The sequence below is a fragment of the Dermochelys coriacea genome, chromosome 5, assembly GCF_009764565.3.
Source record: "Dermochelys coriacea isolate rDerCor1 chromosome 5, rDerCor1.pri.v4, whole genome shotgun sequence".
NCBI lineage: Eukaryota > Metazoa > Chordata > Testudines > Dermochelyidae > Dermochelys > Dermochelys coriacea.
Window position 1 is genome coordinate 94,459,088 of NC_050072.1, and position 22,022 is coordinate 94,481,109.

General features: G+C 43.2%; 1 long non-coding RNA gene across 1 annotated transcript; it reads left to right on the forward strand.

Moving 5' to 3' along the window:
- The first annotated feature begins 258 nt into the window (after positions 1–258).
- On the forward strand, positions 259–19,047 carry LOC122460338. The gene is made up of 3 exons (XR_006281591.1): positions 259–1,113; positions 13,629–13,630; positions 19,036–19,047. It is a non-coding gene; the product is annotated as an uncharacterized LOC122460338 (long non-coding RNA).
- The last annotated feature ends 2,975 nt before the right edge of the window (positions 19,048–22,022 follow it).

Sequence of the window (22,022 nt, forward strand, 5' to 3'; positions counted from 1 at the left end):
TTGAACCAAGGTCAAGTATTTTATTAGTCAGCTACACAACCCCAGTAGCACTAATAAGAAAAGGGAGGAAGACAGCATATTTTGCTTTCTGTGTAGCTCTCTTACTCTGATAAAGCAAGTGCTTATCTGACAAAACCCAACTGCACAGGAGAAGAGTTTGCAAAGACGTTTAGCAGGAATGTAATATAGTGACCAGGGCTTTAGCTTCACAGACGATGTTCCTACTTATTCGGGTTTCTTAAGACTGATAAGAGTGCACATTCCTTTGTGGAACTTCCATAAACCCCTAGAACATTCATAACACCACATCTCTGGAAAGTAGGCCATGCTATCTCTTACCATTAAGACTAAAGGCTGGTTTAGTCATCTGAACCACAGCAATAAAGTAAAGGTTGGTGGCGGGGAAAAGGGGTGCACAGGCTTATTTTACTACAGTTAAGAAGCTTCATTGGCAATGCCTGTTATCTTCTCCTTCCCAGCCAGTGCAAAGTAACGTGATTTTTGCACACTTTATTGCTCCAGTTAACTTGTCAGAAGTTGTTCATTGCTGTTTGTAGGGAGATATCAAACAATTCAACAACAGCAAGGGATTTCTCTCTAACTCACAGCTGCAGTGGATTAAAGGGAAGGCTTTTGAAGGCACAAATGGAAGTTGGGTTCCTAACTGCCATTGAAAGCCAATGGGAGTTAGGTACCTCACTCTCATTTGTGCCTTTTGAAAAGGTTTAGGTTGACTGGTGTTTTCTTTATTTTTTTTTAAAAAAAGGGAATTTGAAATATTCCTTCTCCCCCCATGCTCCAATTTTACTTCCAGTTACGTCCAATTTGCATCATACAAGATGTAGCATTTGACATTCCTTGAAACTGTAATATATCAAATATCTAAATGCGGGAGCCTTACAGAGCTCAGTTCTCATTTGTGCACAACCTCTTCCTACTCCTGGGGGAATTCTGAGCCACTGTGTGTGCACAGAATTCATGTCTCCTGCAGATTTCTTTGCTTCCCTGCAGAAAAATGACTTTCTGACAGGGAAGTGAAGGGAAGCTGCAAGAGCAGTAACACACCACTCCCTAGCAGCACAGGTACGTTGTTTCAGGCACCCGGAACAGCTGGTGAAGAGGTAAAAGCCTCCCGCAGCTACAGGAATCTCAGCATCCCCCCCTGCTTCCTGACCCCATCACTCCTTAGCTGCAGGGGGAGAGGGGTCACTGTATTTGGAGCTGCTTCCCCATCCTCCCAACCCCTGTGCATCTGGACCTTCCATACCCAGACACCCTGCCAAGCCTTACCATGTACACCCAGAACCTTCCTAGCACTCCATACCCAAACCTCAACCCCTGCATCTGGAACTCCTCTGCACCCAGACCCCCTGCCTCCAGACACCTGCCACTGCACCCCATACCATCCCAACTGAGCTCCCTGCACTCAAACCCACACTTCTTGCACCACCCTGAGCTCTCACATCTAGACACTCATGCCACTGACCCCCCACAAGCTGCACCAAGTCCCCACCCCACCAAGCCCCACTCCCAGAGCACCCAGATTCCCCCACTGAGACGCCCACATTCAGACCCCTCAGCTGAGCCCCAACCACCTTCACCTGGAAGCCCCTGCAGAGTTCCATTGCCCCTGTACCTGGAACTCCCACCCACCCCTGCAATGAACCTCTGTGCATCCAGAAGCCCCTACATCTAGATCCCCCACTGAGCTGCCTTCACTGAGATTGTCCCACACAGAACCCTCTCATCCCACACCTGAATCCGCCACCCTGAGCCCCTTCACACTTGGACCCTGCCTGGTTGAGCCTGCCTGCCCCACACCTGGTGCACCTGGCGCAGAGAAGTAGGGCCCCAGGGTGTTTCTGGGGCAGGCCCAGGCCATGTGCTGCATCAGGGTCAGGTGCAGCCTCACTGCTGAGTCTGTGTCCCGGGGTAGGGTGGGGGAATGCACAGTGATCTCCCACCTTCATGGAGCCAGTGGCCTGTGCTCCCCACTGCCTTGCTGAAGCCTCTGCATTTATTTATTGACAAATAAAACTTGCAGAATTTTAAAATATTGTGCGCAGAATTTGTGTGTGTGTGCACGCGTGCAGAATGCCCTCAGGAGTCCTATATAGAGGAGATTACATAGACCTGGCCTTGCTATGCCTGTCTCACTTTCATGAGGACCAAATTCACCTGCATTAACAAATATCCTGTATAAAACCAAAATAAATGCAAATACTGACACTTGACAAGGGCAGTTTCTGCACCTGATGATGATATATATGACAATCTGCACTTGCCTGTGTTAGTTTCTCTATAGAGGACCCTGTTTTCATATGTTGACACCTATAGCTCAGTCCAGAGTTGGGATACTCAAACTGGCAGTTGTGTGTGTCTAATATGCAAAGTTTATGGTGGTACTGCCACAGTTTGTTATGAAGTGAGGCTGCTAGTGAAATCAGCTTGAAATCACTACCGCAGCTCTCACATTAAGGATCTCTCACTTTTCATTTATTTATTTATTTATTTGGAAGCTTTGCATTCTGAGTGAAATATTTGACATTTTCTGAGCTTTGCTTATTTCCAGTAGTTCTTAATATACGTGTATCTAAAGTATCTTAAGAACCTCTTCTGGTAAAGTGGAAGTCTCCATGGAATCCTTCTGTACAAAACAAAAAGATAACCAAACAAAACAGCTCTCCACTCGCTCCCCATGCCACATCTCCCCATCCTAATATAACAAAACATTATACAGGCTTCCCTGAGGGTATGTATGGGTGAAATGAAAAGGAGGACTTGTGGCACCTTAGAGACTAACAAATTTATTTGAGCATAAACTTTGTGAGCTGTAGCTCACGAAAGCGTATGCTCAAATAAATTTGTTAGTCTCTAAGGTGCCACAAGTCCTCCTTTTCTTTTTGTGAATACAGACTAACATGGCTGCTACTCTGAAACCTGTCATTATGGGTGAAATGTAATTCCTAAACAAGGAAGCCTCCAATACTGCTCTCAGGAAGCTGTGATAGTAGTAGTTTCGCATCTAGTCATCCGGTGGCTGATTTGAAAAATGCAACCTGAAGAAGGAAAGGAAAAAACAAACGTATGCACATTTTAAGACGAGGGAAAATATTTTTGGTGTGAAAGGGAAGGAAGGATTAGCAAAATATGTTTTCAACGGGAAAAATAAAGAGAGGAAATTTGGGACAGACAATAAAGAGGATTAATTTAAAACTCGGCAGTACCCTTTTATGGAACTGTGCTTTGAAATGTCTTACACTCATTCTTGAAAACAATGGAATGTTATAATGAGATAGTGTTATCAGAAATGTAATAAGCATGGCACAGTTGGTGAGTACAGTTGGGGCTTAATTCCTCAAGTGATGAGCACTTTGCCTTGATCCAGAAAAGCACTTAAGTACAATCTTAACTTTAAGCAGGTGAGTAATCCCCTTAGCTTCAATGGGACTACTTTTGCTTAATGTTACCCGTGTGTTTTAAGGGCTTTGCTGAAGTGGGGCCAGAGTGCTGAGCACCTTGTAGAATTGAGCCTTTGATTAGTACTCTGACTTTCCATCTCTGGGAAATGAATTCAAATTCTGGATTAAGTCATAAATGAAAATGGGCTTGGTCCAGTTACAAATCACCACACAATCAGCATTCTCTCAAGAGACACTTGGGTTATGAATAGCATGGCAGGTCAAGAATGACATGCTTTGCTGCCCTCCCCCCTCCCCCAGTGGAGATACTTCACTTCAGTAATACTCCCAACCATTGCTGGTTGAATAATATGTTGTGAAACATATTATCTAGGTATTAGGGCATTTTTTTATTGAACAATTATTTGTGAACAAATTCTATTACTATTTGACCAGTTGTTCTCTCATCTCCCAATAGCCCAAGAAGTGAAGAATTGAGATGAAAATTTAAACTCCTATCCCCCGAGTGATAAAGGAAAGAACGGCTAAAGGCTACTGAGATTCAACTATTTTAATAACAAGGGAAAGCTAAAAGTGTCACTGCAATAGGCTAAATGCTGTTGAAAGCCAAACCTACAGCCATATTTCAGCAGCAGTACTTCTGGGAATTAAGACATTTTAGATGTTAACAGCCATCAGTTCAACGACAGATCAGGCAATTAAAATACTATTAATCCTGGATTCAGAGGTATCCAAACTATTCTGAAGCAGCACATCCATTTGAAACACAGTTGAGTAAATGTATTGTTCATGAAGTGAAGGACTCATAGCATCAGCTTGATCAGAGGTTGTTGAAACATGCGCTGTACAGTATAGACTTCTCCAGGCTGCTTTTGCCAGCACATGTCATTCCTGACCTGCCATCAGTGGAGAATTAATTTCTTACCGGTACACTGCACCAGCTAAAGAACAAGGGCATGCCCCATGATCCACGCCACGTTACCTGGGAAGGGAGGCTCTGTCGTCCTCCTGGTGCGCCTGAGACTTCTGAACCGGAGGGCTCTCCGGAACCACAGTGGCAAAAGGAGCAGAATGTGGGGCCACCAGATGGCCCCATGCCGGCAGCTCTTCCAGTGTGGCTGTACTGCCCCCAGCCCCACCCCCAGCCCTGTCCTCCACTGCAGCTGCCTACAGACCCCTGCCTACAGGAGACACTAGATGGAGCTGCGTGGAAGGGCTGGGGGCAGTACAGCTGTGCCGGAGGAGATGAAAAGTAGAGTACTAACCAAGGGTTCAATTCTACAAGGTGCTCAGCACTCTGGCCCCACTTCGGCAAAGTCCTTAGGTTGTGAAGGAAAGAAAGCATGACCAAGTTGGTTATGAAGCATATGAGGCCTGGTTACTGAGCTGGCCTGGGAGTATTATGCTGTGCCGTTGAAGGAAGGGGTGGATGCACCTTGCTGGAGGGACAGTGCTATGATTCCTCAGGCTGGAGTGATTCGGTTGGGAGGTGGATCTTCTGCTGTAGAATTTGTTTCACTTTTGAGCTCCACTGTTCCATCCTGTTGTTCTGTTTGCTTCATGGCAGTTTCAAGTCCCATCTGCTTCTTGTGACATACCAACTGGTCTTGTCATAATGCAACACAACTAGTATTAAACATTCAGCCAGGAGAGGATTTGGTGAGGTGCATGCTATGCATGCTTCTGACATCTAGCCAAGTTGCATAAATACTTCTGTGTCACTGAATGTGGGTGAGTCAGTCCACTAGGAGGTTGCCCCTTTCTGAGATTTAAGGAAGAGAAAATTTCCAGTTGTTTGTTACAGAGGTGTAACAGAGGTGGCAGTGCTGAAGCAAACAGAACACTGGGACCAGATGTTTGAAAAGATTCATAAAGATGCATCCATTCTTGTTTGGAAGTGTATAGTTCACAAGGCAGAAAACTTGTTCACTTGCTTCAATGCCATTGCATAATAGCAAGAAACAGATGTGGGGAGAATAGTCAAGGGAAGGAATCTTTGATTTCCTTCTCTTCCTCATTTTACCCCTTTTCAAAAGCATACCTTTAGGGAACGTTAACTGCACTACATGGAAAAAATAGACAATGTTTTCATGGTGCTAATTGGTATAATTTATTTCATAAAATAAAAAATATAATTTAAACAATGGGATAAGAGAGGCCAATATACCTGAACTGATATTCTTGTATTGCATCATATTTCCACAAAGGGCTCTCATTGAGTGGAGTCAGCTGACTGGCTTAAACTGTGCTGCCATTCCCGTACAAATGTTTCTCGAAGGCAGCCCCAAAGAATACAAAATATTCATATTTTACTCTTCCATATGCCAAGAAAATACAAGGTAAGATGAACATTTATTTTAATCACCTGCAAAACATGAAAGTAAATACACAATCTTGTCAGGGAAGTGCTCTCAGTTTATGAAAACCATATGACCAAAGCCTCAGATGTCTCCAAAATACCTCAAGGCTGCTCTAACTTGTGATGGCTTGAAAGGCTTCATGGAATTTGTTCTGCTGGCCCAGAATGTTTTGAGTGTAGCGGTCCTTTTCAGGTGGGGGCAGAAACAGGTGGCTTAGAGTAGTGGTTCTCAAACAGGGGTCTGGGACCCTGTGGGGGGGCCACAAGCAGGTTTCAGGGAGTCTGCGAAGCAGGACCAGTGTTAGACTTGCTAGAGCCCAGGGCAGAAAGCTGAAGTCCCACTGCATGGGGCTGAAGTCTGGGGCCCTGAGCAACTTAGCTTCACAGTGCCCCCTGTGGCATGAGATCCTGGGCAATTACCCTGCTTGCTACCTCTGAATGCCGGCCCTGGCTTTTATGTGCAGAAAACCAGATATTGTGGCACAGGTGGGCCGTGGAGTTTTTATAGTATGTTTGGGAGGCCTCAGAAAGAAAAAGGTTAAGAACCCCTTGGTTAGAGCCAGCGATACCCCTATGCAAAGAGAGTCCCCAGTTGGTTCTTTATGCTGGTGCACAGAGGATAGCACAAGGGAAAAGTTCTGGCCCATATTGAATTTTGTGACCAATTTCCTATATCACTATACCTCTCTCATGCATATTTAATATATACATAAAGTACCAGCCTATTGCATTTACTCCCTGTTTAATTTACACTGGTGTCAATCCAGAGTAACTTCAGTGAAGCCACTGGGGTTACCATGGATCCATTGGATTCATTTGAGTTACCCTGCATTGACACCAGAGTAAATGAAACTAGAGATTAATGCAGTAGCCTGCTATTTTACTTATATATATTAAATACACAGAGTAGAGGGAACTGGTATTATTATGCAGAATTGAACATTGTGTTTTCTGCTTATCTTTCAAATGTTACTGGGACAGGAAAGGAGGATTCTGAGGGATAAAGGTTCTAAAAAAGGCATATTAAAGAAGGTGGTTGGCAGTCCATGGATGTTATCACCATCAAAATCATTCCGAAACTAATGATGGTCCTTTGTGTAAGTCTTTGTATTTAGTGTGGTTCACATGATTGCAGTGAGTACCTAGCCTCTCCAGGAGGAAAATGGTTTGTGTTGTTATCTATTACTGAAACTGGGTAGCAAACAATAATAAAACTGAGCATAAAATGCAAGAGAGCATTCTTACCCTAAATTGCTGAAAGTCCCTCTTCTCAAAAGGGACTGCATTGTCAGTCCCAGCTGTGCCACCTTCCAGGAATGATGTCAAAACATGCCTGCCCCTGGAGGTTTAGAGTGCCCATGTACTGTAGTTTGGGGCCACCTGTGGCATTTTTGAGCCAGCTCATTTCTACACTCTGCTCACTGGAGCAGAGAAGATTAACTTTCTGAAAATGAAAAAGGACAGATAGAAGAACTGCTTATCAAATATGCACATTTCAGATGGAACTTCACACTCAGTAGAAAGATGTTAGATTGCTATTAGCTCTCTGGAGCGCTCCTGACAATGTGTTATCAGGTCATGTTTGCATGACAGTGGCAGCCCATGCAGGAAACATTAAGTCATATGACTTCTAAGACAGAATCAATCAAGTGAACAGTACAGTTCCTGAAAACTAATTTCACCTTCATAAGGTCTGGTTATCTGTGCGGCAGACATGAGGTTTGTCAGCCCCATTTCAGTCTGACCAGGTTCAGCACTGCATCAAGAATTTTAATGAACCGATAGTGTAATATGTATGAAAGATGACACTGAGATGAATTCATGAAAAGCCAAGTCCCCATGAAATATGAACAATTACTGCAAGCTTCATCCCCCACTTAGCTCACATAAAATGTTCATTTAAAAGGTCTTTGTCATGTTGTTAATCATTTATAAGTTTGTGTACAGCTTTTCATCATCTGTAAGCAGTTTTAAAGCTGAAAATGAGTGTCAGTATTTTTGTGACATCACGGTACCAAGGGCACCTTGTTAAATGCAAAGTAATATTAGTATTACTATTAAGTTTTTTCAGACTCCTTGTCATAGCATTATCAGCTTGTGTCCATGCGTATTGTGAAAACACGCAACTGCCTTAGGGTGCACTGACCTGCCATACTGTGAATTGTGGTGTCTGCTGTAGTATTTATAGCACAGGAATAACTGGATTCAGCCACAGAGAGGTACTTGCTTTGTCTGCTCTAATCCAGGCTAGATATGGCAGGGAGAAAACCTCTCTCTGTGTCAGGGATCAGGTTACAAGACAGCAGTAGGACACTAGTAACTCTTTTAGTGTCTGAATGAATTACAGACATTTTCTAGCAAAAAGCACTATTTCTGGAAGTCATCATTCAACACCTTCTTTCCAGAAAATATGACTTTGGGAGATTGTAGCTTGCAGGAATACCAAGAGGAAAAAAGACAAGCCCCAATCCACCAGTAGGGTGGCGAAAGCACCAAAATATTTCCTTATTAGCAGGTCAGACACATCCCTTCAGGTTTGAGGGTTCTTGAATCCCTGCACAAGCACCCCTCCTGACTCTCTCTAGTGAAATAGTATTTCTGATCATTCAGGTAATTTAATTCTCGTTTCAAATGGGTGTATATCCATAAGCTCAGCTTCACAATCATTGCTGTAATGTCTTTATCTACAATAACACTCATTAAATAGAAACACAGTATGACATGTCTCTGCATGTTTGAGAATACTAAGCTTCATTTAAAAGTCTATGCCATAGCCTGACAAGGAACCACAACAATAGTTCCCTTAACCCACCCAACAATATTGTTAATCTTTCCAGTTATACTCTTAGCCCGGCAGAAGAGTCTGTCCTATCTCGGGGCCTCTCTTTTTGTCCCTCCAGGCCCACAAACATGATACAGTTCTGTGGACCCAAAAAGAAGGATTCTGTGTGGACTCCTCCTGAAGGTCGAAAAAACAGACTGGACTTCTACATAGATTGCTTCTGTCGATGTGCATGGGCTGAAATTGTGGAAAAGCAGCATCACTTGCCCCATAACCTCAGCCATGCTGAACACAATGCCATCAACAGCCTCAGGAACAACTCTGACATCATAATCAAAAAGGCTGACAAAGGAGGTGCTGTCATCATCATGAATAAGCTGGAATATGAACAAGAGGCTGCTAGGCAGCTCTCCAACACCACTTACTACAAGCCACTATCCTCTGATCCCACGGAGGATTACCAAAAGAAACTACACCATCTGCTCAAGAAACTCCCTGAAAAAGCACAGGAGCAGATCTGTGCAGACACATGCCTAGAACCCCAACCAGAGGTAGTCTATCTGCTTCCCAAGATCCATAAACCTGGGAATCTTGACGCCCCATCATCTCAGGCATTGGCACCCTGACACAGGATTGTCTGGCTATGTGGATTCTCTCCTCAGGCCCTACGCTACCAGCACTCCCAGCCAGCTTCGAGACACCACTGACTTCCTGAGGAAACTACAATCCATCCTGGCCACTATGGATGTAGAAGCTCTCTACACCAACATTCCAAACAAAGATGGACTACAAGCTATCAGGAACAGTATCCCAGATAATGTCACGGCAAACCTGGTGGCTGACCTTTGTGACTTTGTCCTCACCCACAACTATTTCACATTTGGGGACAATATATACCTTCAAGTCAGCAGCACTGCTATGGGTACCCACATGGCCCCACAGTATACTAACATTTTTATGGCTGACTTAGAACAACGCTTCCTTAGCTCTCGTCCCCAACAGCCCTACTCTACTTGCGCTACATTGATGACATCTTCATCATGTGGACCCATGGAAAAGAAGCCCTTGAGGAATTCCACCATGATTTCAACAATTTCCATTCCACCATCAATCTCAGCCTGGACCAATCTACACAAGCAGTCCATTTCCTGGCCACTACTGTGCTAATAAGTGATGGTCACATAAACACCACCCTATATTGGAAACCTACTGACCGCTATACTTAACTACATGCCTCCAGCTTCCATCCAGGACACACCACATGATCCACTGTCTACAGCCAAGCTCTAAGATCAGGGCCCGTGCAAGGACGTTTTGCGCCCTAGGCGAAACTTCCACCTTGCGCCCGACCCCACCCAGGAATCCTGCGGCAGCTCCCCACCGCTCCCCTCCACCCTGAGGCGCCCCCCCCCGCGGCAGCTCCCCTCCACCGCCCCCCCCTCGGCCCAGGGAGCCGTGTGCAGCAGCTCCCCACCCCAGCTCACCTCTGCTCCACCTTCTCCCTGAGCACGCCACCGCTTCTCCCACCTCCCAGGCTTGCTGCGCCAATCAGCTGTTTGGCGCACAAGCCTGGGAGGGAGAGAAGCAGAGCCAGGCGGTGCTCAGAGGAGGAGGTGAAGCAGAGGTGAGCTGGGGCAGGGAGCGGTTCCCCTGTGCACCGCCCCCCACCCCTAGTTACTTGCTGCAGGCGGCCCTCCCGGCGCCCCCCTGCCCCAGCTCACCTCCGCTTCACCACTGCCACCAACCACTTGGCACCCTAGGCGACTGCCTAGTTCACCTAATGGTTGCACTGGCCCTGTCTAAGATACAAACGCATTTGCTCCAATTCCTCAGCCAGAGACACACACCTACAAGATCTCTATCAAGCATTCTTAAAAGTACAATACCCACCTACTGAAGTGAAAAAACAGATTGACAGAGCCAGAAGAGTACCCAGAAGTCACCTACTACAGGACTGGCCCAACAAAGAAAATAACAGAACACCACTAGCTGTCATATTCAGCCCCCAACTAAAACCTCTCCAGCGCATCATCAAAGATTTGCAAGCTATCCTGGAAAATGATCCCTCACTCTCACAGATCTTGGGAGACAGACCAGTCCTCGTTTACAGACAGCTCCCCAACCTGAAGCAAATACTCTCCAGCAACCACACAACAAAACCACTAACCCAGGAACCTATCCTTGCAACAAAGCCTGATGCCAACTCTGTCCACATATTTATTCAAATGACACCATCATAGGACCGAATCACATTAGCCATGCCATCAGGGGCTTGTTCGCCTGCACATCTACCAATGTGATATATGCCATCATGTGCCAGCAATGCCACTCTGCCATGTACATTGGCCAAACCGGACAGACTCTATGGAAAAGAATAAATGGAAACAAATCTGACATCAGGAATCATAACATTCAAAAACTGGTAGAAGAACACTTCAACTTCTCTGGCCACTCAGTAAAAGATTTAAGGGTGGCAATTTTGCAACAGAAAAGCTTCAAAAACAGACTCCAAGGAGAAACTGCTGAGCTTGAATTAATATGCAAACTAGATACCATTGACTTGGGTTTGAATAGAGACTGGGAGTGGCTGGGTCATTACACATATTGAATCTATTTCCCTAAGTTAAGTATCCTCACACGTTCTTGTCAACTGTCTAAATGGGCCATCTTGATTATCACTTCAAAAGTTTTTTTCTCCTGCTGATAATAGCTCATCTTAATTAATTAGCCTCTTACAGTTTGTATGGCAACTTCCAACTTATCTGTATGTATGTATATATATATATATATATATATACACGTTCCATTCTATACATCTGATGAAGTGGGCTGTAGCCCACACCTTCCCCTTCCACTTTTCCATATGACAAGACACCCCAAAGAAGCATTTATAAACCCTTTCACCTTTTAATTGACTTTTTGTTATAACTAAGGATGTACCAAAATTAGAAGAAAAAATCCAAAATGTCTAGAACGCTTTCATACCAAGAGGACTGGACATTTTTTAGATCAGGTGTCCTTCCACTCTTTAACATACCACATCTATTAAACACTTCTTTTTAAAGCTTAATTTTTCATAAATGACTTCTTTATTTGTACCCATATCTTGGTGCACATGCAACTGGCAATTTTGTATATATGTTTGTTGTAGTAGCCAGGCAAGGTACTAGCAAACTTCAACAGGACTTTATTTTTTAAAGTGGAAACCTCTTTTCCAAGCTGCTGCTGCACCCTCAGTAGCTTTCCCTCAGCTTCTTCAACTCCTCCCTGTTTTCTGTCCTTTCAGACTCCCAACAGCCAGTGCTCCCAATTCTAATAATTACAAGCAACATCTAAACAGCACAATGTTGCAAAATTAAAGGCTATTATAATTACCAGTTTAATGGTCAAAAGTCTATTCTCTAATAAGAGTTAAAGTAAGTTACGGGTGCTTCGGAGTATGTAGGAGAACACTGTACATTTCAATTTTAAATAGCTTTTAAAAAAATAGGTCAGTCCCATTCATAAATCCTACACTTTGAGATTCTGTGCACCATGGCTTGTATGTACTGGATTCTTCTAAAGCTGCCACTCTTATTCCGGTATCAAAAGACAGAGAGAGAGAGAGAGAGGGAGACAGTAGTAAAAACCAAGAAAACGGAATGTGATACATATGCTCATCCTGAGCACCTTTCCACCAGCTCTCACTTGAGAAGCAAGGCTGTGAATGATGTTTATAGGCTGGCGTTTTGTAATTAACTTAATTAATTCCTTGGATTATGTATAATGGAGAGATAAATCTGCATATCTGACTGTGATTGCTTTGCTTTACAGATGGTCTTCAAACTCTTTCTGTGCAGGTAGGAATACACTCCCAAAGGAAAAAGTGACAATCCACAGGTCTTTTTGCTTCTCACCTTCAGAACACTAGGCTTACTGTTGATTTTTATCCTCCAAGAAGGGCACAGAATCAGCCTGTCCTTACTAGATCTCTCGGGAGGGGTTATGTAAAACGTTATTCACTTTTTCTTAAAGTGGCCAACACACATTTTCATTACAATTTTAAACATAAAGAACATTGCTATCCTGTTTGATGAGGGTTTTTTTCCCCCTCTGACTCCTTTAAAAATCCTTCTAGTGCTGTTACAACATAATGATTGGGAACTGGGTCTGATCCAACACAAGCACTGCATCCAAAAATAACCTCAGTGAATGTGAAAAATAAATATTTTTAAAATGAAAAATAGACCTTTTAAAGGATTTTTAGGGAAAAATGGAGAAAAGTTGAATTTTGCACATGGTCTTTGAGTACAGCTGGACCCAAGAACTTTCCCCCACCCCTTTATCTAATCATTGTCAATTTTATTTCTCATTAGGAAGAGGGGATGATTCTTTTTTGTTTTGTTTCTTGATTAGTAAGATATGTGAGTACTGTACATTAAATTAAACTCAAGTTAAATTCATCCGTGGTGTAAAAACATTGATGTCAATGGAATTGCACCAGAGATTAATTTGGCTCTGTGCTTCTTGGTAAATCAGGGGAAGCATTAAAATATATCTCCTACAGGCTTTTAATCATCTGTTCTGCCTAATTAATTTTCAGTATTGGAAATCAGTCAGCTCCACTAAACACCCCTATTCTCATTATCAGAGATGGCTAGAAATTAGCAACTGTAGAAAGTCACTGAACATGAAATTCCAGCCACAGATGTGCTTAGGTATTCATGGGTATGAACTGAGTGATAATATGTCACCTCTTACTTGTTTAGGGCCTGCTCTTGCAACTTGTGCTTGGGCTTCATGCAGAGGCTCAACTGCATGCAACAAGTTGCAGGATCAGGCCTTAAGATCTGAAATCCATTTCATTGCTGACAAGTGCAATTTGTGTATCATCATTATTCAAATGTGTAGGAGGAGTACAGACCAAAGCCTGCTAATAATACTCACAAAATTGTCCAGTTGGATTACTTGGGACTTTTAGGGTGGGTAACATGAGCATGATTTGGCCCTCAGATTTTGATTAACTATTGTCCTTTCTGAAGCATTGAGTTAAATGATGGTAGGCTCTGTCTACCCTTTTTTTGAGTCGTGTCCTTTATCTGTTTTGAACCTATATTTACGTGTCAGTATTGTCTGCCCACTTTCAGATATCATCAGCCTCCATTGGAATTGTACAGCTGTAGCCTCTTGCAAAATGGGTTCTCTAAAAGGAAAGCCTGTTCCTGTAACATATGTAGTGCAGGATACCAAACTTAGTTTGTGTTGTTTGGATGCCTTTTTTCTTCAGACATGCACTACAACTTGTTTGATCTTTTCCTGACTCCTAATAGCTTCCAAAATTTTAATTTTGCAGAAGGAAAATATAATGCAGTTAATTCACAGGAGAATACGAACAAAAATATCAAGAACATTTTTTCCAAAAGCATTCATTGTCTTTTTTTCATTAGCTGCTCTTGGCTTTACCATAAAATACGTTTGCTTGTCTGACTGTCTGATATTCTAACTGTTATGTGCACATACAGGACTAAATACATTCCTGGGGTAATTTCATTGCCTTCAACATAGGATACATCAGGAATGAATTTGGCCCAGAATGTATTCTGTTTCCAAGGTACTGAATTCATTTACTCTATAGAAAAAAAATATGAAAATAACCTGCATGTTTCCTGTGTTAGTTCAGATATATCACTTCCAAAGAGAGACAATGTTATGATTCATGAGTATGGGGGGGAGGGGGCAGGGGAAGAACACTGAGTTCATTGTTGATTTAAGTGGACATGCAATGGTGGTATGAGCTAATTGTCATGGTTATCATGAAATGAGGTGCTTTATTGTGAGGTGGTAATGCAGTAACTGCAAAGTGACTTCAATAGAAAAAATTTTAAATCTATAATAACTTCTGTTCACATGTGTTTTATCCTCACAGCTGTATAGTTAATGTGTATTAACATGCTAGATATACTAAAGAAAGCCATATTTCTATAGTGGTTCATAGGAATACACTGGTCCTGTTTCTTTTGAAACCAATATGTTGTCTTCTTTATTTCTTTAACAAAATCCTTTTAAAAATTTGAATACTTTAAGCCAAATTCATCATTCATCCTGTACAATACGAATAGGTTTAATAATGGAGTGTAAAGCTGAGATACTTCAGGAAGTTTTATGTTAAGTAATCTCAAACAAGTAATTTAGAAATTCAAAATTAGCAGGGCTGACAGCTCCTTGCAATATGTTGTTATAGCAAAAATTGGATTCTGGGAAGATCTGGGACACAACCTCTCTGCCAGGGAAGGAAGAAATTGGTAGGGGGTGGATAAGTTCATGGAAGCAACACACTCTCATTGACAAAGACCAGAGTATGGGCAGTCAGGACTAGGGGTGGGAGCCAGCATCAAGATCCAGGAGTCAGAGCTGAGGGTCAGGAATCTGTAGTCAGAAACTGAGCAAGGCTGGGAACAAGGCAGGACCCGGAGTGATAACTGGTGTGGGTGTAAGCGTTGAGCAGCCATTGGCCAAGTGCTGCTGCTGGGCTTGAGAGCAGTCCTGATAATGCTGCTCATCCAATCAGGTGATCTAGCCAATTAAGGATTCCAGCTGCAGTTAGCTAGGTGATCCCAGGCCAGGCTGCAAGCCATCATTCCTGACTTTCATGACCTGTGCTGAATGATCCATAAAACAATTTGACAGGCTTGGAGGAGGAAAACACTACTTGCTTTGCCTGAGCAGCCAGAGGTGCATTAGGAGTTGCTGGGGTATTAAGAGAGAGAGAAAAAGAAAGCTAAAATGGCAGCCAAGGATGAAGGGGTGTGTGAAAACTTAATGAGACATTGAGCGGATCGGGGAGAGAGCATATCTAGTAAAATGGTGAGGGGTCACTCCCCCGGTGGAATGCTCAATACATGGAGCCAAACTGTGTTTTGGACCCAGCTCTTTTGGGAACTGTGTGATGACTAAACACTATGCTTCTCTTTGTTATGGAATTGCATTCCATTTGAGACGTCTGGTTTGATACCAAGACATGAATCATGCAGTCTTAGAGGAGCACTGTCAGTTTTCTCTGTGGTCTAATTTAAATTCTCTATCAAATACCATTACAGCAGTGACTCTTAACATTTTGCCTGATTTATGTCATTAATGAGGAAAGCTAGAGAAGGTTGGGTTATTTCCAGCAAAGGACATTTAGAAAAAACGAAATCTACATGTAACTGAGCTGAAGCATTACAGTAATGGAGGGAATGGGTCAACATCAACATCGGGAACATCTACAGAGAAATTAAACACCAGCTGCTGGCCCAGGTTAGCTGGCTCAGGCTTGCTGCAGTGAGAGGGGTGAGGACCCTACAGCCAGGGCTCCAGCCTAAGCCTGAATGTCTACACAGCAAATTTTAGCCCCACAGCCCCGGCTGTGGTATGGGTCTCTTTATTCCATGTAGGCATACCCTTTAACTCTTTGTTTGGGCAAACACAAATGAGAGAGCTATACTTAAAAAATAAAAATAAAATCTGAGTATGTAATACAATTCTTCCGCAGAAAAATGGTTTGTCCTTGGAAGAGAATACTAAGAAGATACACAGTGAAATAATATCACTGGGCTAGACTGTGTCCTTAGGACACTGCCTATAATAAGCTGCTCCGCCACAGAAGAATTCCAGGGAAACATTGTGGCTCAGAGAGATAAATCCCACCCTCATGTCTGTCCCCTCCACCTATATTGCTCAAGGGGGATAGTAATTTGCTGCTGGCCTATTGCAGCAGTAATCTACTCTGTTCTCCCCTCCCAGCCACACACATGCATGTTCATTCCCTGTCCACTTGTTCTGGGGAATAGAGTAAGTGGGCACTCAGCTCTCACAGAAGTATGTCCAGAGGGGTGTGTGTGTGGTTCTTACTATCTTTTACTCCCCAGCGCAAATTCATAGTCTACTTCGCTGTATTTGGATCAAAGGGAGAGAAGTTTAATTGTAGAGGGAATGTAAGAGCTTAAAGGAGAGGATTCAAGTAGCTTGCACATTGGGCACAATTACACTTTTGTATCTTGTAGATTGTTTGTGGTTCTGTGGAGGATTCGCCCACAGACTACGTAGCTGTAGAACATTCCAAATTCTTTGTAAGGTGCGAAGAAAAGCTTTGGGACCTTACTTGCAAACCACCCTCAGAAATTCAGATGATCTGAACTACAGAACTTCATCACTGCTGCTGCTGCTTATTGACACATTGCGCTTATGACTGTATTGAACCTGACAGAACATAATGCCATGAGACCCACTGCTGCCACATGGTCTAAAAAATACATGCACTTTGAATATTCAGCAAATATTGTCTCCCATTTACTCTCCCCCCCCTCGCACTGCGTTGAAATGATAACGTTCCTAAAATGGTCTTGTCAGCATTGACTCTAAAGTATATTTGATTCAGGTGAAATCTTTTAGCAGATAATGCTAATTCTAATTTTCTCAGTAATTTCTAAACTATGGTATTCTATTCCCAATAAAGATTTTTTTTTTGGTGAGTTTCCAAATGAGAAGAGAAGTATACAGTCAAGTTTTCTAACGAAAGAACTTCACCCAATTGTATTTTCATTTGAAGGTGCTGTTGGGGAGTTCTCATTTTTTCATACCATGGGTGGATTTCCCCTCCTCTGCCTCCTTCATCTTTCAGCAGTAATTCTGTGACATGATACATTTGCTGGCAACTCAGCTAATTATGTCCATGTATTCCTTTACACCTTGCAAAACTGTAAATGTAATCTAATGCCAGACTGTCAGAGGGAGCTGGATGTGGGATACTACAAATCTGAGGTGTGGCAGGAGAGATGAGTGTGTGCAGCAGATAACTGTACTTGATTAGCTAGATTTAAATAGTGTTGGGAGAATTTGCCAGGTGAAAATAAAAATTGTCAGTTCAGTTTAATTTCATGGTGAATCAAACAAGGAAATTAGATTCTGCTACTCTGTTAGTTTGACATCTACAGCAAGTGACAATTAGAGATGATGAGAGAACTTGCATTTATTCCAAAACTCTTGATTTTCTGATAGGCATATAACTTTTATTTACCCTTGCACTGAAAAAGAATCTAACATAACAGCATTATTATTAGCTTACTAACTAATGTATTCTAGTGTTCTTTAGTATGGGTAAATATGGTGGGATAGTATGTAGGACGATTAAGTTCTTGTTCACAGTGTGATGCAGTCAGATTTAAAGATACATCAGCAGGCCCTGATTTATAAATTCCACTGAAAGTATACATTCTATTCTCAGGATTGGGTCCTCAACCCATAAGGCTAGTGGATGGAATGTAGATAATAACAAGGGAGCTATACCTCCACATACAAGCAAGATTACAGTGTAACTAACAAAGGCTGAGGGCAATGTGGAATGAAAGAGCACCCAGCACCTTTTATTGAAGTTTGGCCATTCAGCCTGGTCCTAATTTTCTTCTTTAGCCTTGGAAGAAAGGATTAAATTGCAAATCAAAACACAAGCAATTTTTAAATGTTGCCCACAAAGGCCAATTTCAAATTAACTGAACTTCAAACCCAAATTAGGGTTCAAAGAGCATGAAAAATCAAGCAGAACTGAGGTGTGAAATGACTGTATATCAAGTTACATTAACTTCCATTTTATTCAGCAAGGTATGTAGTATGGAAGATTCTGCTTCACAAGAAATACAAAAATAGCACAAGGAAATTATTTCCCACGTTACTTTACTATTTCAGATAGGTATGCATTGTTATCTGGCAGCTGTGAGAAAATCATCAAACACAAACATTGGGATACAGAAATAGAGCACAAGGCAGAAAAGATCATTATGACACTGCCTAGATGGAGAACTCACTTCAGTATTGTGCACAACTTTTACCCTATGTTATAGAACATTGAAAAAACATCAATATATCTGTGCCTCAGTTTCTTATCTGTAGCACGGAGATGCTTCATTTCGCCTCACCCTTTGTCTTATCTATTTAGACTTCAAGCTCTTTGGGACATGAACTGTCTGTTACTATATTGTAGTATTCAATATAGTATACAATATAGGGTAGTATCACTCTAAATAGTTTTTGAGCCCTCTAGTGGCTCTCACTGTCTTCTGTGTTTCAGAAGCCACCAGAATCCTACAACATTAGCAGTTTGTATATGTATGTTGGCCTTGTAGGTTGTATATAATTAATAAACACAATTATTTGGACCCCTCTGTGCCCATGTGGTTCTTTTATATTACACTTGTGTGCCTTTTTCTCTTTGTACAACATATATATTTTTACAACCGGGGCCCCCAGGACCTATTAATAGCTTATATTGACCTATGATGTGGCATAAACCCTGCACTGGCACTAAAAAAGGTTAACAGGAGCAAGAGAGCTCAATCAAGGCACCTGGTTGCACCAAGACGGTGGGCCAGACCCAACAGAAGAGAACATCCACCTGAGGGAGGAGCTAGGTGGTGAGCATAAAAGGAGGGAAGCCCAGATGAGAAGGAGGCTGTGGGGAGAGAGAGAAAGAACTCTGTAGTCCATCTTTGCTTGCTAGTGCTGAGCGAAGGAGGGTCTAGAGAGAGGCAGGTCTATAGTGAGCCCAGGGAGGAGCTGGGGGAAGAAGCCTGAAGAAAGGCCATGGTAGGACGAAGTCTAAGGAGGCAGCAGTGAGGGCTCTGATGGAGCCTATCTTTGCTACTCATCCTAGGGTCCCTGGACTAGAACCCAGTGATGTGGGAGGGCCTGGGTTCCCCTACTGGGCCACCAGAAAAGTGGAGTGACACAATGGAGAGGACTAATGGGTTTAGAACTGGGCCTCCAGGTAGAAAGGCCTAGGAGGCATTGCTTTGCAGAAGAGTTGGAGAGCAACCCTACAGAACTCAGGAAGGAGTCAATAGTCTGGGGACGAATGAGCCTGGTACAAAGAGTTATGTATGTTTGAGATTAGTCTGTTGTACTCTTTATCTTGGAAGGGGTGGAACTAAATGTGACCTTGCCACAGGGCCAGTCATGAGAAGAGGTGGATTACCATGTGATGGGAGAAACCATCACCCAGGAGTATTTGGGTAGGAGATCCTGTTACACCATGAGAGGACATGCCTGCAGTGAATGCACTCTACTATAGGCCCCCTTCTTTATCAGTAATAAATTTGTTAGTCTCTAAGGTGCCACAAGTACTCCTTTTCTTTTTGCGAATACAGACTAACACGGCTGCTACTCTGAAACCTGTCATTATGCAAGGCACTGAATTTAGCCGTATAGAGTGGAAATCTGTCAACTTCATGAAAAAACTCGCACAGATACAGACAGACATCATCTTCCTCTCCAAATGCAAACAGATGGACATCATACCGAAAGGACTGAAGGTAAAAAATCCATTACAATCTACATACCACACAGACTATGCTGGCAGCTTGTGCCACACACTCTCAAAGAAACTGCGGAACCACCTGATCAACATCCTCTACAGCAAACAGGGAAAGATTAAGAATGAGCTCTCAAAACTGGATACTCTCATAAAGAACCAACCTTCCACACAACTTCTTCGTGGCTGGACTTTACAAAAACTAGACAAGCCATTTACAAAACACACTTTGCTTCTCTACAAAAGAAAAAGGACACTAAGCTATCTAAACTACTATATGCCACAAGGTGCCACAACAATGGTTCCCGTAACCCACCCAGCAACATTGTTAATCTATCCAACTATACTCTTAGCCCAGCAGAAGAATCTGTCCTATCTTGGGGCCGCTCCTTTTGCCCCTCCATCCCCACGAACATGATACAGTTCTGTGGTGACCTAGAATCCTATTTTCGACATCTCAGACTCAAGGAATATTTCCAACACACCTCTGACCAACATATTAACCCACAGAGACCTTCCTGCCAACACTACAAAAAGAAGGATTCTGGGTGGACTCCTCCTGAAGGTCGAAACAGCAGCCTGGATTTCTACATAGAGTGCTTCCGCCGACGTGCACGAGCTGAAATTGTGGAAAAGCAGCATCGCTTACCCCATAACCTCAGCCATGCAGAACACAGTGCCATCCACAGCCTCAGAAACAACTCTGACATCATAATCAAAAAGGCTGACAAAGGAGGTGCTGTCATCATCATGAATAGGTCGGAGTATGAACAAGAGGCTACTAGTCAGCTCTCCAACATCACTTTCTACAAGCCATTACCCTCTGATCCCACTGAGAGTTACCAAAAGAAACTACAGCATTTGCTCAAGAAACTCCCTGGAAAAGCACAAGAACAAATCCGCACAGACACACCCCTGGAGCCCCGACCTGGGGTATTCTATCTGCTACCCAAGATCCATAAACCTGGAAATCCTGGACACCCCATCATCTCAGGCATTGGCACCCTGACAGCAGGATTGTCTGGCTATGTAGACTCCCTCCTCAGGCCCTTCGTTACCAGCACTCCCAGCTATCTTCGAGACACCACTGACTTCCTGAGGAAACTACAGTCCATTGGTGATCTTCCTAAAAACACCATCCTAGCCACTATGGATGTAGAAGCCCTCTACACCAACATTCCACACAAAGATGGACTACAAGCCGTCAGGAACAGTATCCCCGATACTGTCACGGCTAACCTGGTGGCTGAACTTTGTGACTTTGTCCTGACCCATAACTATTTCACATTTGGTGACAATGTATACCTTCAAATCAGCGGCACTGCGATGGGTACCCGCATGGCCCCACAGTATGCCAACATTTTTATGGCTGACTTAGAACAACGCTTCCTCAGCTCTCGTCCCCTAATGCCCCTACTCTACTTGCGCTACATTGATGACATCTTCATCATCTGGACCCATGGAAAAGAAGCTCTTGAGGAATTCCACCATGATTTCAACAATTTCCATCCCACCATCAACCTCAGCCTGGACCAGTCCACACAAGAGATCCACTTCCTGGATACTACAGTGCTAATAAGCGATGGTCACATAAACACCACCCTATATCGGAAACCTACTGACCGCTATTCCTACCTACATGCCTCTAGCTTTCATCCAGATCATACCACTCGATCCATTGTCTACAGCCAAGCGCTACGATATAACCGCATTTGCTCCAACCCCTCAGACAGAGACAAACACCTACTAGATCTCTATCATGCATTCCTACAACTACAATACCCACCTGCTGAAGTGAAGAAACAGATTGACAGAGCCAGAAGAGTACCCAGAAGTCACCTACTACAGGACAGGCCTAACAAAGAAAATAACAGAACGCCACTAGCCATCACCTTCAGCCCCCAACTAAAACTTCTCCAACGCATCATCAAGGATCTACAACCTATCCTGAAGGACGACCCATCACTCTCACAGATCTTGGGAGACAGGCCAGTCCTTGCTTACAGACAGCCCCCCAATCTGAAGCAAATACTCACCAGCAACCACACACCACACAACAGAACCACTAACCCAGGAACCTATCCTTGCAACAAAGCCCGTTGCCAACTCTGTCCACATATCTATTCAGGGGATACCATC